General features: G+C 31.2%; 1 protein-coding gene across 1 annotated transcript in view; it reads left to right on the plus strand.

The window, feature by feature from the left end:
• The first annotated feature begins 11,826 nt into the window (after positions 1-11,826).
• Obsc (Obscurin) overlaps positions 11,827-15,504 on the plus strand; it is a 613,188-nt gene continuing 609,510 nt past the window's right edge. Inside the window, exon 1 of the mRNA XM_075359431.1 lies at positions 11,827-12,086. The gene's annotated coding sequence lies outside the window, so the exon portion shown is untranslated. The remainder of the gene's footprint in view (positions 12,087-15,504) is intronic.

Consider the following 15,504-nt stretch of genomic DNA (forward strand, 5'->3'; position numbering starts at 1 on the left):
TATTTTTTTAATCCAAGAATATTTTGCTGTAATATAATATACATTCTCAATTTATGTTCTAGTGCATCCTAATTTGACCAGAAATCTGAATAATTTAATGATTAAATGCATCAGAAAGGGTTTAAGTGGTTATTTCCTTGAAAAAATGAGTCACATCGGAGAAAGTTTAAGCCACATTTTTGTTTATACTTGAAAGACAGACATACAAAATTTGTTTTTTTATTTATATACTAATACTATCTAATATTATTGTTTTATTAATTAAGTACTTGGACATCTTTGTATGTACAGAAGCTCTACCTCATAAATATTCATTAAAAAACAACAAATCACTCTGCAAATTTTATAGGTTTTTATATTCAATACAATCATGATAATGATTTAGACGGTATATTCTGAAAGTCAGTATCTGAAATAAATTGGTGAAATAAAATTATTACAAATTAATGATAAATATTCAGTCTATTTAAATTTTCCAAACAGGTAACATTTCATGATATATCATTTCACTTTTGAAATGCGTATATTTTAATGGGTAATCATAAAATACATGGTTATAAAGGTAATACTCGTAATTTTTGTATGAAATTTTACAATAGCAGAGGTTAATGTAAAAAATTGTGAGTGAAATATGATTCCTAAGCAAATCTAATCCTGTCACTGGTTTATAAAAAAATAAACCAGTGACAACAGATATTCATCCTTGATATCACAGATTACATTTATGTTTCACTGTCCCCACAGATTACTTCAGTAACTGACCAATCTGGATACTGTATTTTCCTAATCAATCACAAATATGATTATGATTGACCAATCAAAATGTCACTGATATTAACTAGTCACAATTGTAAAAGGAACTGACCAATACAAAGGAAGTAAATTCCAACCAAACATAATCCCAGGGAAGAAGTACTCTGGGTTGTTGAGTAATATGTTCGGAAGTGACAAAGGAGTTATGGAATAGGGATACCCTATCTGCCAGGGTTGGAGCTGTATCCGGCCTTACACATAATAGGCTTAGGTGGTTCTTAGTACATTCTGCATTGTAATTGTTCAAGTTATTGTGTTGTTTTTGTCTTGTTTTATATTTTATGTATTTGTCTGCGATTACCCATGATATGGGCAGACTTGTAATATTATGTAAAATACTCATACAAAACGAACTGTAATCTTAGTAATAATTTTTTGCATCAGTTATATGAATTTGTGTAATTTGTGCCGGCTAAACTATTATGTACCTGTAAATAACTTCTTGGAATAGTGTAATTTACACCTTATTGTAAATTAAATTGGTGTTGACAATGGGCACTAGTGTGGGTCATTTTGAACTGGTGGTCATCAATTTGTAACCTGTAAATATTGTATATAAATGTTGTATTGTGTATTTTGCATAATATTAATAACTGACTGGTTGTGCAGGTGGGTGCGATTGCCCCGCTGCACTGAGCTGGCGGTCATGGCCGAATTGAGATATGTTACATATCAAATTTATTGTGTAATTTGTAAACTGTATTTTGTAATAACCTGTGTATTGTTAATATAAGCTAATTTTGTTGTGCTCGGAAGCACCATTGATTGTGCCACTAAGCTTGTGATCATAGGCAATCTGGGCTATGCTGATAATCCGTGTGTTTGTAAATAATGTAATTAGGTTAGTGAATTGATTTTATTCTTTTATATACCTAATTTAATATTGATGGATGACAACGGTAGCAGCTCAGATGTCAGCTGGTGCACAGTATATGTACATGCTGGTAGAAGCGTCACTCCCGCCGTGCAGTTCTCCCACCATAGCGGCAATGTGGCCCCACCATTCTCAGGCTCTACTAAAAGAGTGTCCACGAGAATGAATTTTTAATTCATCATCAACTACCACCTGGGGAAGACCAAGAAAAAGAAGAAGACAGAAGTTCCCTAGCCGCATCAACGTGGGATCTCCTGGCAAATGACAATATCCCCGCTGGAGCAGAAGGCCTGGCCGGCCCGTCGAGGGAGCCGCTGGACATGAACGCTACCTTTCTGCTTCAATTGCCCTGGCCGGCGGACTCAGCAACAGGAGCCAGCCCAGTGTGGGATTGCTCAGGGAGAAACGCCTTGGCCGCACCGGTGAAAGATGCGGCTTGTCCATTGATTTCAATGGACGAGCCACAATATTTTCTTGGAATTGAATATTAAATTTACGAATTTAGAGTTCATTTCACATATTTGTTTTACGAGACGAAAAAACCTAACTGCATCTAGTGGTGTTTAATTTGTATTGTACACCAGGGAGGGAAGTTGGCTGATACATGAGGTCATATCATGAAAGAGTAAATATTACAGATGTTAAAAAATGATATGATGAAATATTTAGTTTTTACTAAAGAATTGCAAGAAGTACAAATAGACATTGTAAATTAAGCATTCATGCCATAAACACAGCCCAAATCAGTGGGATCACTAGTCTCGGTACATTTATAGAATAGGACCAACAGGGTTGTGGTATTTAATCCTTCTTGATGATTGGTCGATAACTATTCAAATATAATAACATAACTTTATCTTATTAGAAATAAATTATCTTATGATAAAACTTGCTGTATAACATTTTGAAAATAGTCTATCCATTTTTGTTGTATATGAAATTTTAATATATGAATTTTACTAGAAATGAAAGTACATCCTTTTAAATTTAAAAAAAATATTTTTCTCGGAATATTAATTTTACCCTTATAAAATTATTTTTTATATATATAAAATTATTTTTTATATATATATATATATATATATATATATATATATATATATTTTAAAGTAATAAACAGAATTATAATTTTTTGTAAAACAAAACTGAAGACGTGTAGAATATATGCATGCTACCAAATAATGAATGGGTAAGAATTATACAGTATTACCTATTATTTTCTCTGTAGGATAAAATTACCACTCTAAATCCTTCAATTGTTATTTTAGTTTTAACAAATTTTCAACTCATTTTTCTTCAATTTTTATTTATGTTAATTCTGTAATTTTCTGATAGTAATTTTTTATTATCAATATTATGATCTTTGTTACAATTTTATAAAATTGTAATTGCTGGCTCGTTTATCCAGAAACTGGATCCTCATGGCTCAGGTCAGCTCAGGTGAATTCCACCCACTCACTGGCTCCAAGGGGCTTACTCCATGGCCACAGAGTTCACTTTGCTCGCCATTTCCATTTTGTCAGGGGGACAGGTGCCCTGGACACCTGCAGAGCTTCGTTCAGTCACCAATCCCATCTACTAAGAGGACTCCACAGCCCTGGACACCCACACTTATTATTTGTCTCACAACCTCATGGTTGTGAGAATAATACTGATAAATAATAATTACTTTATTCAGAAAGATATTATTCTGTAAATGTGAAAGAAATTGGTCAGCTGGTTCTCATGTGATGCGATAACAAACACAAAGACAAACTTTAAAACAATTTTGTTTGCCCATGATCTGTCAGGTCGAGAGTGTATCTGATGCATGCAAAAGTTAGCCTTCAACCTACTAACAACTTATCAGTTTGAATTTTGAAAATCGAATGATTGTTTGCATAGATATTATAAGAGCACCCCATTGCACCTCAAAAAACAGCGACCCAGGGGCACCCTGTTTGTTACCGGTTGATGGTGATGATTGGTCTAGCCTTCCACAAGGTGCTCATCACTATAGCCTCACACACAGTCCCCATGGGAAGCCCCATTATTGTTAAACAGAATTTTTTTAATTTATTTAATATATTTTATTTAGTGAAAATTTAATTCTATTATTATTGTAATATTATTCATTTGATTGATTTTAATAATCTAGCTGAAACTCAGCTCACTCAGTGATAGAAACTTACAGTTCACAATTCCATAATTCAATTTACTAAAGTTTGTTACCGACAAACCTCCACTACTACATATATTTTTTTTCTAGATTATTCGAGATGAAGTGTATCTAAAATCCTTGGAGTTATCCAAGAAACATGGGTAAAAATTTGGTTGTGATTGATCGAGTAGCTTTTTCATTTATCCTGAACAAACAAAAACTCTCTTCCTCTTTTATTTATATAATAGTATAGATTGGGCATTTTATGTAATTTTTAAACAATATATTACCATACTTTGTGTGTCGTCTTCAGCACTGATCTGTAAATAATTTAGTTTTTTTTTGTTTAGCCACTTATAGTTTTAAATCCATGACCTCAGCCTTCATTGCTATTTATAGATTTCTCTAGAGGTATTGCTAAATTATTGATTATCATAACCGGTTGAATGAGGTAAAATATCGATCCAGTCAGCTGTTTGGTCAGTTAGAAAAATTTTAAAAGTGATTATACACTCTGGAAACATTTATTACACACTTTTAAAAGATACGTAAAAACTCTGTTTCGCAATTACAGTTTAGATAATATATTGTAATTAGCTTGAAAAAGATAAACAAAAGGTTTGAATCTATGATTATCATCAGTGGTGTTTTTTTTTTTTTTTGGAGTTGCTTTGTTAATTATTTAACTAAGTAAAGAATACAATTTATTTACTCTGCTTTTACAAATTGTGTCATGCCATTGAATCCTGCCTTATAAACAAATAAAGAGCTGTGCTGATCAGTTGTTGAAATCAACTGGAAATCAAGCTTATATTCATATAAGTAAGATATATATTTTAAAATTTAAAAAAAAAACTTGTAAATAATTTTTGAATGTAACTGTTTTTTAACTTTTAGATAACTTTTTTTTTTAGGTTTTTAAATATTACTTTTGTGGAGTTAATAAATTTTTGCAAACCACTGGTTATCAGCAAGACATGATTATTTCTTCCTTTAAAAGATGCATAAGAATTCATGTCATCCACCAGTAAAGAAGCAAGACACTTCATTGCATTGGCAATTCTGTCTTTGGGTACTTCCCAGGGAGTATTTTTTATCCAGGGACTTTCACTAAAGCTAAACTGACAGCCGAGTGTTTCTCAGAGAAGTCCTTCTTCTAAGTTTTAAATAAAATTAGAACCATTTTGGTGCCTGTAATGAGAGGGTTGTCTGAAAAGTTTTGAGCCTCAACATGAAGATGGAAGCACTCGTCAACAAAAGTTAGGGAATGTATTCACGCATGCGTTAAAAGGTACTCACTAAAATGTCAGTCATTTTGGACGCTCAGTTGTTTGATAATTGTTTGAGTAAGTCATTGTGATTGTTTTTGTGAAATGGAAAAAATTTAATATCGTGCTGTAATTAAATACTTGCATTTGAAAGGCAATACACTTACGAAAATGAAAACCAAGTTGGATGCTGTTAGCCCCCTAACAAATGATACAGGTGGCAAATGATAGCTGCCCATCATTTGCCACCGTGAAAAGATGGGCAGCTGAATTTAAACATGGTTATACCAGCTTGGTTGATGTTGAACGTTCGGGACAGCCAAAAACTGCAATTACCACCAATATCATCGATAAAGTTCACCAAATGGTACTGGATGACTGATGAATTAAGGTTAGAGAGATAGCAGAGCCTATGGGCATATTGAAAGAACATTTTTGTCATATATTAACTGAAGAATTGGATATGCATAAGCTATCTGCACATTGAGTGTCACGTTTACTCACTTTGGACCAAAAACACATTCAAATGAACATTTCCAAAGCCCTGCTGGAGCAGTTTAAACTAAACAAGTAAGATTTTTTGCATCAATTCATAACTGTAGATGAAACGTGGATTCACCACTACACTCCTGTAATGAAACAACAGTCAAAACAGTGGACTGCAAAGGACCTTCTCCAAAAAAGATGAATATGGTTCCATCGGCCAGGAAGGTGATGACGACTGTTTTTTGGGAGAGTAATGAAATTTTATCAATTATCATCATTAAGGTAAAAGAATAATGGGACACTATTATCCATCATTACTTGACAAGCTGAAGGCAGAAATTGCAAAAAAACAACCACATCTGAAGAAGAAGGAAGTGCTTTTCTATCAGGACAATGCACCTGCTCACACTTTGATGGTCACTATGGCTAAAATTCACTAATTGCACTTTGAATTGGTTGATCACTCTCTGTATTCAACAGATCTGGCCTCAGTGACTTATTCTTGTTTCCTAAGCTTAAAGTTTCACTTGGAGGAAAGAAATTTTTACCGGACTAGTGGGCTATCACGTATGTAAATGCCTATTTTGCGGAGAAAGATGCCAGCTACTATTTGGAAGGGTTGAAGAGGTTAGAGCATCACTGGAAAAAGTGGATCAACATGAAAGGAGACTTTGTTGAAAAATAAAACTATATTTGATGTAAGGAATACGTCTTTCTATGTTAGGCTCAAAACTTTTCAGACAACCCTCATAATATTATTGCTTCGTGTAGGATAAATCTGAATACAGTTAGTAGAATCAAAAATAAGTAAAATTTTAGAATCTTAAATTACACATAGTGAAGAATTAAGCTTATTGTAGTATTAGTGTTAGAAGCAATATAGTTTGCTATCCTTTTAAATATTATGAAAAGAAAATGAAAAATTCAGAAACCCTTTTTTTTCTTTTTTTTTGGATGGTAGATATAAGTTTTATATATGACATTAGTACATGCTTAAGCTTTAAAAGAAAATTTTTAACTTTATATTATATATAAAAATTGGTCTGCTGATGATGGGAGTAAAAACTCTGGAAGCACTACAGATAAGTGAGTGTTCTTATTTTTTATCTGAACTGTATCTCGTGGAGTTTAATTGTTTTTGAAATAGTTTTTAAAATGATTTATTTAATAGAGTATATAATGTTTGAAAAAATTATTAATTCACCAGATAAGCTTCGAAGCTTGCGCATGGGAATGTGAAACAGAAATTTTGTAGCATATGGAAAATGCCATACCTGACCAGGATTCGAACCCAGGACCTCCAGGTGAAAGGCTGAGATGCTACCATTCCACTATGGAGATCTTATGAAAGACATTGTTGAAGCACAACTTCATAATCACTATGTCAAACCCAAAATGATAATATATTACTTAAAATGTACAGCTACATATATCCAGCAACATTATTCGTGGAGAGATAGCCTCTGATATCTCTCTCTCTATGAATATGTGAGAGAAAACAGTAAGATTATTTATGATTATCTAGTTGGTAATCAATCATTGGAAGTTATATTCTCCAAAAGAAACATTAAGAGTATTGCACATTTTTGTATTTGGAATTCCCATTGTCGCATAAAATGAGAGTGAATAGATAATTCTGATTACATGATCTTTTTTTGGAGCTTAAAAAATTGTCCTTAGTGATCTGATTATGTTGGGATTGAGTTGAAAGAAGGCAATTTGACAAACATTTATGATCTTGAGTTATTAAAAAGAATGCTTATCTAAATAGATATTTATATAAATTCTAAAGACCTCTCTCATCACTTCTTTTTCTGGATGATTAGAAAGCTGAAATTTGTATAATTATTCACTAAAGGATATATAAGAAAAGTTAAGAAATATTATTTTTATTAAACATCTTTAAAACAGTAAAAAAAAGGATTGAAAGATCAAAAGTGGTAAAAATATGAAATTTTGCTGGTATGTTTATTGTTGGGAATAAATAACTGTTTTAATGGAGTTTCTTTCACTCGCCCATAAGGGCTGAAAGTGGTTTAAATAAAAGTCTTATTCTTCCGTTTGCAAAAAAACTTTCTTTTAGCATAGTTATTTCCAAGGAGTATCTAAGAAAAGTAGAGATTATTTTAATATTTATTTCTTAATCTATAAGGACAAAGTAAATAGGAATTAAAAAGAAGCGCAGTGACCTTAATAAGTGGAAACTTACAAACTAGCAGATTTTTCTTTAGTTAGTATATTTATTTAGGTAATTACTGCAGACAATACATTCACCTCTAAGGGGCTGGAAAATAGTTTTTTTTAAGCTATTCAGATGAAAGAAATATTGAAATGTTTCAGGAATAGTTATTACAATAATAATCAAGAGTAATATTTACTCTTTATTACTTAATAACTTAATTACTACTTTAATATTATTTATTACTTGTAGTACTACTTTATTACTTAATAAAACAAAAAATATATAACCGCCATTAAATAAATAATGGCCCGACTGATAAAAGAAAGACAACAGCAAGTAATATTTGTTCAGGTTCTGCAATTAGTAGGGAGATAATTAACTCCTGCTATCCTCATGTTCCATTCCATCATTACTTAAGTAATTTCTTTTAATCTTCCCTAAAGAATAAACTTTATGGAATCCATATAGGAATAAAACTTGTATTCTGTATTATCTTATATACTCATATTTTGTACTTGTGATACATGAAATTCAGCCCTCATAATATCTACATTCTTTCAAACGTAACTTTGGTTTCCTTTCTAAATCATCTTTAAAGTTTGAAGATATTTGAATTATAGGTTTCATAGGTACCGAAAATTTGTGATTTATTTGTAATAGTTGGATTTCAACCACAAAATTTTATTTAAATTTGAACAAACTGGCCATGCTGTTTAACCGCTTCTAAAAGAGTAATAATAATCTTTATTTCACAAAATATAAACAGATTACCTGAAAATAAAATTACTTGCAGTTATAAATTCTTAAAACATAAGCTTAATAGACGTATTACCAAACAATAATAAAAGTAAAACCTTTTATATAATCTTGTATATCCTTACACTAATAACTTATTAGGGGTGTTACCATCCAGATTAAAAAACTTGAAACCATAAATGTAATACAAGAATACAGTGATAAAATTGAAAACGAAATTAATCTTAGATAAAACTGAAAGAAAAATAATGATAAAAATGTTAAACTCTGAAAGTTTTACATTTTTATTCCACTCAGAATCACAGGCCAATTAATTTAAAAAAACTCCCTACATCTTCAATTGATAACCAATCATAAATTAATAATGAAAAAAAAAATCTTTGAGTCTTCTATTAATTTAAATTCCCTTGGTAAGTGATTAAATGTTTTTGGATCTACGTATGAAGTTGTTTGTTAAGTTTTGTCAAAGAGGACTAAATATTTATTATACTAATGAGTTAATTCAGTGATTCCCAAACTGTGCGCCATAGCACCCAGGAAGTGCCCTCTTCACAGGGGCACCAAGAAATATTGTAAAAGCTTCATAAATAATTGAACCAAGACATAATTATTAATTTAATGTTAATAAAGTAAAAAAAAAAATAATTAAGATACATTAGTTTTATTTATTTTTATCTCTTATGAGTAGTCATACTTTTACTTACGGTAGGGTAGGGTAAAAAAGGGTGCTGCGACTAGGAAATATTTAGGAACCACAGAGTTAATTTTTATTAATTTGCCAGTGAAGGACCAGTAAAATTTTTAAGAACTGATTTGTTGAAAATAACAAAAATACTGTTGTAATATTAAAGTCAGATTGAGGTAGCATGAAACATTTTATGAGTTTTGGCCCATTTTGTATAGCAAACAAAAATTGAATCCCTTCTGGTGACTTCAAATGAATTGACAAAATAAAAGTATGGAAATTTTAACATTCACAGATGAATTCATTGTGATTTTTTTGATTAAAAAATATAATGTAAATGCAAGTAAATGGTATGAATACAATAAACCAGACTACCAAATAGTAATGTCAAATGTGGAACAAAGAACAAAATATTGTCATAGTTAAAATTAACAACTATTGAATAGTTAATATGGAGGAGGCCTAAATTCAACAAACACTTATTAAAAGAAAACTATGTTTGAAAACAGGCTAAGAAATAGAGGATGTCCAAACAAAGGATTAATTAATCGTGTATGCACGATCATTTAACAATCTGAGACCAGAATAAGCATGAATTCTTTAATTCATATAGATGATTTAATAATATATTGAAGGTGAAATATAAATTTATATAGTTTCTAATTACAACATTGTATAAGAAAAAATATTTTTGAATTTCCCAATAAACCAGACCAGAGAGGATTAAACTGAAAACAAAAAAAAACTGTTTCATGTTTCTAGTTGATATAACAATCCTGGTAAAAGTTTGTCAAAAGCATCTACTGTGTGAAGGTCAAAACGTTAATATCAGATACTTTCATTCACAAATCGAGTTTTAACTTTACTTTCTCTTCACATTTTGTCTTAATTTCTTGGTACAAATTTTTTTTCCTCAAATGTGCAAAGGCATGTTAAGTTTTAGCTCTGAGTGAAGCACAGATATTTCAGCTAGTAATAGGTAACAGAATGCATGCAAAGATAAGTTAAATGGACAAAAATTACTGGATTTTGACGAGATCACCAGAGTACAGACTATTGCCAGTTCCCATATCTGCTGTTTTAATTGGTACAGTATACTACTATTTTTGATTTTTAACTGTAATGTAATCTAAAATTTAGTTAACTGAGTATATTGTGATTGTTAGCAGAATTTTCACATTTACTTGATTAACTCTGGTAAGCCAGTTAGTTCCTGACCATGACTGATATATTTATTTTAATGGTGGTGGACTATGTCTGTATTCTTATCATTACTAATATAACAGTTTGATGAAAATGTACTTAATTTTAATATTTTCCTGAAATTACATTTTGCCATGAAGCTGTTTAAGTGATTTTACTCTTTTTTTCTTTCCAAAATGTGTTATTATCAGGTGTATTATGTATTCATTTGACTTATCTTTACTCACTGTGTTTTATTTTTAGTTAGGCTCCTGAAAGCCAGACTGATGAGACAAGGCTGATTTGTATGACATGTAAGTGAAGTGTAGTGTCTTGTGCATACTTGGCCAATCATTCCTGGGATGTGTGGTTGGTTGAACCTTCCCGTCAAAATGTATGAGTATCTGCTGTGTAGTATCCATATAAAACAGCTAACTTTTACAAGGATTTGAACCTCAACCCATCGGGTTGTTGTAGTGGTGAACATGTCTTCCTAAATCAGCTGATTTGGAAGTCAAGAGTTCCAACGTTCAAGTCCTAGTAAAGTCAGTTATTTTTGCACGGATTTGAATACTAAATTGTGTATACCGGTGTTCTTTGGTAGTTGGGTTTCATCACATGAGTGGTTGAACTCAGACTGTAAAAGACTACACACTACATATCATCCTCTGAAGTAATTCCCGGAGGCTAAACAGGAAAAGAAAGAAAAGGCTCCTGAAAGCAGAGAATTGCTGAAATCATTTGAGGAAGGGATATAAATTCTCCTTTTCTTTAAGTATTGTCACCATTAATAATTGTTAACACCTTATTTTCAGGACAGAATAGTGTAATCCTACTCCCTTTTTGCACATTCAGTAATTAAAAAAGCTTGTGAAAGTTTCATGTTTAAAAAGAGTTTTTATAAGTAAAATTTCAAAAAAATCCCTCCCTATTTACCAAAAATTTGTTTTAACACAATCATCAGAGATATTCTTCATCAATTGATTTCTATTTTTTGAAGCAGTATAATCTTTAGTATGTGTTCTTATTGTTTATAAAATTTGTCAGTCAATTCATTCACTTTTACACTGATTTTTTTTGTGTTGTTTTTAATGTTGTCGTAATTATTTATATCAAATATAAATACAACATTTTATATCTGTATACACAAATGTCAGTCAGCAATTTAATGATAATATGTAGTAAATATTTTGTAATTGTATTATGTAAAAATGTAAATAAACATCTCAAGGAATTTTGACATGTACTTTGCCAACTGGATCGCTACCAATCACAATCTAACGCACGCGCACGCCTAACACACGCGCACACATACATATCAAGAGTTGACCCTACTAGTCCGTAATATACATCTTTTGAAGCGCTCGTATAAGCTTCAACCGATCTAACCTCTAGTTTTTTTCTTCCATTTAGACCGTTGTCCGTCGGTCGCGGTAGGCCTACCGTGTCGGGCACAGGGCGAAGTTAGATACGAAGCGGCTAATCTGGGCGCCCCGTCGTCGCTGCCGGTTTCCTCTGCTAATACCGCCACCGGCTGATTTTAATTCAGTCCCGGCCAGCGTCGCGTTCGTCAAGGGCGCCCCAGTCGCTTACCGTACTTCGCACGCCCCGCCACATTATCGCGCCTGCTCGCCGGTCTTCCCTCGTTCGAATTAAGTGACGACGGCATTGTCGGAATATTACGACTTTCAACTCCTGTGGTCAGTTTCGATTTTTTTTCTCCTAGTTCTTATTTGGCTCTATTTAATTTTTTGTAAGCGGACACTATGTGTATATGTATATAAATCGATCACTCTGCCGTAAACTTTTATCTATCAAAGGATATCTTTATAAACGACTGAGCTTGTTAATGACTTTTATAAGTGTTAAAAGTTACTTCATTAGATACGTGATTCTGAAGAAAAATATTAAAATCATTACATAACAGATGTTTAAGATAAATAGCATCGTGTAGTACAGATTACGCTAGATCATGCTATAAAGGAAACATGTTTATTGCAAACTTAATAACGGGTCGACTTTAATTTACTTATCTGATGATTTATTTGGAAGAGTGTAATTTCTTTCATCTGAATATATGTTCGTATTTATTTGCTTGATTATTATTTTGAACATTATTCATACACGAAATGATTGATGGGACACAGTATTACCAAATTTTGTTGTAGAAAAACAAAAATTAGATTGCCATCAAGTATTAAATAAATTGTGCTACTACATTTGGCGACTTACAAAACATTTATTTGTACAATATTCGAATTTTAATATAATAATGGTCATTTCTTTATTAAATTTAAAAGAGTACAATTTATGAATTACGTTATTTTACCATTTAATTCTGTTTCTACATCCGTATAGAAAGTGAAATAATAGATAAATTTTAATTCTTTCGTAATTTTAGTTTTAAATTATTTATTTAAATTAAGTAAATAAATACTGTGTAGATTATCTAATTTATTTCTTCTATACATCATGTTTTCATTTATAAAAGATTTAAATTTTTTAATATTGGATTAACTTTTTCCTCAATTATTGATGAACAATCTATTCTAAATAGTTTTTAGTTTTTTGGCATCGATTCATATTTAATTTTGTATATGTAATGAGTAATATCATTAAAATACTTTTACTAATCCCTGGCATCCAGTTTAAATTTTATTTATTTTTTTTTTAATGTTTTAATAATGTTAATTACAAATACTAATTTAAAATAACAGCTTTGATTTCATTAGTCTCTTATTGGAATGCTTAGTTTTCTTTAAATGAAAGTTATCATTTAAAACATCAGTTGTAAATTTAATGCATATCATAAGTCAAATTAGTCCTTGAGAACTATTGTTGGGGGAATTTAATAGTGTTTATTTTTAAATATAGCCCTTGAAAAAACTGTTGAATGATTACTTAATATGTTGTCAATGGAGCTGCTACAACCAGCTAATAAATATGATATATATTATACAAATATTTTAGGCCTTGCTTCAAAATTAAGTGCGGTGTGGCCAAGAAAGTATCCTCAGTCCTATGATCTGCCTCGTGAAAATCTTGAATAATTTACTGTTATCATCTTCTGGATGACAAAACTAAATTTACATCCAAAAATAACTATTTAAATGAATTTGAAAATTCTTATTTTAATAGTTAAACAAATTATTCACTTAATACATTTTAACTATCTAGCTTTAAATATGGATTAAATAGTTGCTTTGTGCCTTTCAGATGGATGGAACATAGCTAATCACATGAAAAGAATTCCTATTAATGACATTAGTATTTTTTTTATCCATAGAGTAAAATGTATAGATGTTTTGCTAGATCTAAAATCTTGCAGTACAGATTGATTTTGTTTTGACAACTAAAATTAGACTGTGTTTTGAAACTTCTTAATAAAACATTAAACATATTATTATCATTTAATATGCTACTGTATGTTCCCACTTCTCTTTATTTTTATGTTTCCTCTGGAATCATATCAGGTATTATTGCAGAGGATGAAGGAGGATGATGTGTGTGAATGTAAGTGAAATGTAGTCTTGTGCAGTCTCAGGTCGACCACTCCTATCTCTCTTTTTTCCTGTTTAGCCTTTGGTAACTACCGTTAAGATAATTCTTCAGAGGATGAATGAGGATGATATGTATGAGTGTAAATGAAGTATGTAGTCTTATACATTCTCAGTTCGACCATTCCTGAGATGTGTGGTTAATTGAAACCCAACCACCAAAAAACACCGGTATCCACGATCTAGTTTTCAAATCCGTGTAAAAATATCTGGCTTTACTAGGACTTGAACGCTGGAACTCTCGACTTCCAAATCAGCTGATTTGAGAAGACGCGTTTACCACTAGACCAACCCGGTGGGTTTAGGTCGACCACTCCTGAACTCCTGAGGCATATATTCCCATATACGAAGTATAATATTGTATGGTGGGGCAAAAAAGTTGACGTATTTAATAGATTCCATGTATTTATATTTATGAATGTGCAATTATTGCTAAAAAAAAATAATAGTTATTTTCAAAAAAAAAAAAAAATATATATATATAAAATGAGAGAGAGAGAGAGAGAGAGATATCCATCTCTATCAAGCAATTTTCATGTAACTTACAGTGTACTTCGGCGTACAAGAAGGATCTTATTATGTTTCTGTTATCATTTTTAATAAATTACTGAACCATTTTGTTAATAGTCGATACAATTTATTTAAAAGTTGTAGAGAGGATTATTATTATTAATTAAAACAAACAGTTTAAACATTTGTAAATTTTTTTTACTGTAGTAAGTCTTTGTTACCTGTTTTTTAGCCTAATTATTTTCACCCTTTTTTGAATACCATTACTCATGGTATGACTTCTTTTTCATCTTAAATAAGAAAGTTTTGTTACAGTGTTTATTCTTCACGCATTGATGATAATACTTTATAGATGAATAGAAAAGAAAACAAAATCTTTTAAAGTAGTTTAATTGGTTAATAGCAGCATCATTTGCAAAATCTAAGGTATTAATGAATTCAAATAAATAAATATTAAATTCTGTTCAGATATTACATAATAATATTAACAAATTATTATGTTAGTTATTTTACGATCTCAATTTCAATAATGTTGAAATCCTGACATTCATTCTTCTGTGGTAGATTGGGGGCAACAGCTGTTTATAACATGTTGTTGTATACAGATGGTAAACAAATGAAGGGACCGAATATCTTCTGTGATAAGAAGATCTTCTCTACAAAGTGTTAACAGCTTCTTTGAGGGTGGATGAGTGGGTAGAGGTTAGGGCACTCTATTGTCTTGGAGCAGAAAATGACCCCAAAAGGCGGAAGAGCCAAAATTGGTTAACAGCATTAGGATGCAGAAGACAACGGGAAACTACTACATTAAGAATCAAAGGATATCTCTTTGAGTTCACATGGCATGACTGTTCAGTGTAAAATTCACCACATTCGGAGTTGGCTACATAACCACCAACCTTCACTAAGGAGAAGGTGCTTAAAAGAAGAAGATATAATTATAGATCACATCAAACTGGGGAGATATACTATTTCACAAATAAAAATAATAATTTCCCCAGAAATTGCTTGGATGGATCAAAGAAAATTGTGGGGAAATCTTGATTAGAAT

This window comes from Lycorma delicatula, chromosome 3 (assembly GCF_047948215.1).
Source record: "Lycorma delicatula isolate Av1 chromosome 3, ASM4794821v1, whole genome shotgun sequence".
Classification (NCBI taxonomy): Eukaryota; Metazoa; Arthropoda; class Insecta; order Hemiptera; family Fulgoridae; genus Lycorma; species Lycorma delicatula.